The sequence below is a fragment of the Penaeus japonicus genome, unplaced genomic scaffold, assembly GCF_977035675.1.
Source record: "Penaeus japonicus unplaced genomic scaffold, GWHDUDI00000001_assembly GWHDUDI00000041, whole genome shotgun sequence".
Classification (NCBI taxonomy): Eukaryota; Metazoa; Arthropoda; class Malacostraca; order Decapoda; family Penaeidae; genus Penaeus; species Penaeus japonicus.
Genome location: NW_028234443.1, coordinates 4116823 through 4121318, shown reverse-complemented (window position 1 = coordinate 4121318; position 4496 = coordinate 4116823). Strand labels below are relative to the sequence as shown.

General features: G+C 31.6%; 1 protein-coding gene across 1 annotated transcript in view; it reads left to right on the top strand.

Moving 5' to 3' along the window:
- Positions 1 to 3181: 3181 nt before the first annotated feature.
- The window catches only part of Ae2 (anion exchange protein Ae2), a gene marked incomplete in the record, with an annotated part of 127997 nt that continues 126682 nt past the window's right edge, over positions 3182 to 4496 (top strand). The window contains 1 exon segment of the mRNA XM_086534362.1: positions 3182 to 3818.

Below are 4496 nucleotides of genomic sequence, written 5' to 3'. Positions count from 1 at the left end.
GTGTGTGAGTGAGTGAGTGTGTGTGATAGAGGGAGGTAGTATTTTCTTTTAATACCTTGCCATTCATTGCAATATCATATCCTTAAAATACACATTCATGCAAAAAGAAGAGACGGGGAAATCTTAAACCGCAATACCTCTCCTTAATCAAAGACTTCTATTGCAATAAATTAATCTGATCAAGGGGCCCTTGGATCAAATTACAATCAGTTATTTTAAATCCTAGTTCAAGTCTTCTCAATATCCAGGTGATTTGCAAGTTTCTTTGCAATATATCGTTGTCAATTTTATCTTTTGAGAAACATCTGGATGAAATGATTTCAAAAGATTAATAGGAGTTAAAAGTTGGAAAAATAATATATGTTATCTGTGTGATATCTATTTTTGTATTCCTTATTTTTTTTCATTATCTTTATTATTGTTTTATCATTATTATCGTTATCATCATCATCCCCATCACCATCATCATCACTGTTATTATTATTATTATTATCATTATAATTGTAATTATTATTATTATCATTATGGTTATTATAATTGTAATCATTATTGTTATTATCATTATTATTATCATCATTATCAATATCATTATTATCATTACCATCGTTGCAAGAATATACGTACTGTACGTTAGTTGGCCTTTGTCAGAGCATGAAGCGCTGCCGGGCTTTGTAGATCCGCGGACTTTGATAAGCAATTGCCGACTTACCATTACTTTGCGAAGATTACTCTTTATATCCAATAATTCTCTTTTATGGTTCTTTATCGCCAATACTTTAGTTTTCTCTGTTTCCATGTTGTGCTATTCTGAATAATCACTTACAAAAGAGCGTAAACTTTAAGATGATATGAAGTTCCTTTATAAAATGTGACGTTGAAATTATTAAATTACTCAAACAAGAGGAATGACTGAACTGATGATAATAAAGTTAGAATATGATATCAAGTCTATATTTAGGACAGGATAATGGACACAATTAAGAGCGTAACAAGGACACGTTATTGAAAATGATACGAGTAATTACATGATAACGAAATTTGATACTGAAAAAAAAAAAAATGTTTAGAACGTAACCATCAAAATGACGAAACAATTAAGGAATGAAGGTTAGGTTGATTACATCAAAGTAATGACAATATATACATATATATATCATGCCGGTGGAATGAACACGAACATGAAAAATCAATACCAAAGAACATAGCAATAGACATAACAACATAACATCATAGCAAGAACAAACCAACTAAGAAAACTCTAAACTAAAGTAATAACACAAAAAATAAAAATCCAAAACTGACTTCCTATCACTTGCATATTCAGCACACACTACCTCAGCAACATAGGCCTGCTGTGAAGTTATGTGATGTGATGAGTCCATAATTCCGTTGAAATCCCGCGCTGTTTCACAACATGGTTCATCACATGGTTTCGAATCTCGTTATTCGCACTGTGGTTTTGTTTCTCGTTATTCCTATAGATATTTCGCAATATATGGGGATTTCTGCGTGTGTGTGATCGTGTCTGTTTGTGTATGAAGACTTACAAATAAATAATAATTATATATGGCGTCAAGTAACCCCGCTTTGAAGGTAGTCACTTAACAATAGATATTGAATACCTTCACGCCATGATGAATCATCTACCATACGTTATGCGTGACCCTGAAACCCAATATAACACGAGACTGGAGGGACAGAATGGGGTCATATTCATACTAGAATAAGACTAGTGAAAGAAGTTCGCATTATTGAAGGTCGTGGAAGGGAAAAAGGGTTAGATGAATGGCGATTGGTGAAAACGGTGGGTTAGCTGAATGGGACAGAGGGGAAAATAGGGATTAGTTTTATATATATATATATATATATATATATATATATATATATATATATATATATACATACACGTATATATACATACATATATATATATACATACACGTATATATACATACATATATATGTATATATATATACAATATATAAATATAATATACATAGACAAACCCATATATTATACATACAATATATGTAAATAATATAATATTATATATATATATTTAGTATATATATATATATATAAAAATATAACAATATATATACATCTCTCTCTTCTCTCTCTCATATAACATATAATATATATATATATATATATATATATATATATACAACTGAACTGTACAGGTACAAATTTGTATATATAACCAAATACATATATGTGCATGTATACATATATATAACAAATATGAATACAACCCACATCACACACACTGAGAGTGTATATAAATGTAGTATTAGATATGTATAAAAATATATATATATATAAATATATATATATATATAAAATATGTAAATCTATATATTGTCAATATATATGCATATATATATATATATATGTATATATAATATAATATATCTAATATTGTAAATAAATATATAAATATATATACTATATAATGTATATAGATACTTTAATGTACATAAACAATATATGCATTTATATCTTTATACATATATATAATATATCTAAATATATTATATATATAATATATATATATCAATACATATACTGTAATAAATATCTATACAACATATACATATATATATATAACAAATATATATAAATATAAATTATAAAAATATAAATACATAATACATATAACATCTATAAATGTATATATATATATATATCTATAATATATAAATATATATAGTATATATGATAATTATGCATATAAAAAAAAAGTATATATATACATATATATTCATACATATATACATAAATATATACATATATATAAATGCATACATACATATATGTATATATGTATGTATGCACCCCCCTATGTGCATGTAGAGAAATCGACCAACGGAAAATCCTCCCATGCGATGGACGAGCCTCTTCCACCACAGCCCCAGTCCTTGACAGCTTGGAAAGCACACACCAATCCCTAGACTCCTTCTCCGACTGCCTAAATAATCGCCATTAGCTCACCCATGGTAATCGCAAAAAAAAACAACAACAACACATGATGCTCACTTACGGAGTCACCTTGAATCGCTCGCTCGCAACTACCTTCTTTCCTTCACGTGAGCGCGACAGAACGAACGCGTCGGCCGCTCGCTCGCTCGCTCGCTCTTTCGCTCGCTCTTTTCGCTCGCTCGCTCGCTCGTGCTCATCACTCGCCTCCGACGTCGGTGCCAGTATCAGCTTAGCTGTTGAAGCGGGAGGACGTCCGGCTCGCGCGCTGCTCCCTCCTTGCCTGCCACCTCCGCTCGTGGTTTTATATTTTTTGTAGATCTTTTGGTCTCAGTTTTTTTTTGTTTTTTGTTTTTACCTTTTTTTTAAAAGGGGGTTTTTCTGTCTTTTCTGGCAGTTGTCATTTCTTTTTTTTATCTGCTTTGAGGCTATAGTTGTGTTTGGTTTTTTAACCTCCCCTTCCACGTTTCTCAACTGATGGGAAACTGTTAAAAAAAAGAAAAGACTGGTTCGCAAGGAAGGCTCTCAGAAGCAAAACAAACTTTGTGTTCTGAACGTGGCACATCTCTGACTCGACTCGCTCTACCTCGCAACAGTTAGCGAGTGAGAGAGAGTGAGAGAGAGAGAAAGAGAGAGAGAGAGAGAGAAAGTGAAGAAGAAAGAGAAGTATATACCTTACTTCTTGTTACTCTTCCCTGATCTACCGACGTTGAAAAATTCTTCTCCTCTCTCCTTCGAGAACCTTCTTAGAAGCAGAGAACAGAAAAAAAACAAAAAAAAATCCGATTGTCGGCACCTGAAACCCCGGCGTCACGTGACTAGACACACCTGTTCACTGGTAAGTTATTGACATGTTGAATTTAAGTTCTTCTTCGTATCCTTTTGTCAATTATTATTATCACAATCTATAACCATAGTGAAGAAAGAGGAGTAGGCATTTCGTCAGCGAATGTGAAGGGGAAAGGGAGTATAGATAAGATATAAAAGATAAATTTTAACGTGTTGATGTCCTCTCTCTCTCTCATGTCTGCATTTGTTTACGTTCGTCTAAAAAAAGATCTAAACTTCCTCTTTCTTTCCTATCAAGAACAAGGTTTTCTCTCTTCCTCTTCGTTCTCTATTCTGTTTGATGTTCTTTACTGATTTACTAACCGTTGTGATTAAAAAAAAAAAAAAAAATTCGGTGCTATTCTGCTTGAATAGGATGATATGCATTCACTTATTTTCTACTTATTTAAAGATACGTTACTATTTCAACATTTATAAGTAGGAATAATAAGTGTTTATATGGATATGCTATTCATTTGATGCAATGAATGTGCAATAAAACAAAAACAAGTCATTGTTTTGCTCTGCCAGTGATAAACATTACGTTTGTTTTATTAGTCTTAATGAAACTGCATTGCTGTAATTTGCTCGTCAATGAAAGTGATTGGGCGCTGCAACGTAATTGTTCTTGCAAAATGAACTTGGGTCTGCAATGAAAGGTGAACGATGTATGCCATAAGGAAATTGA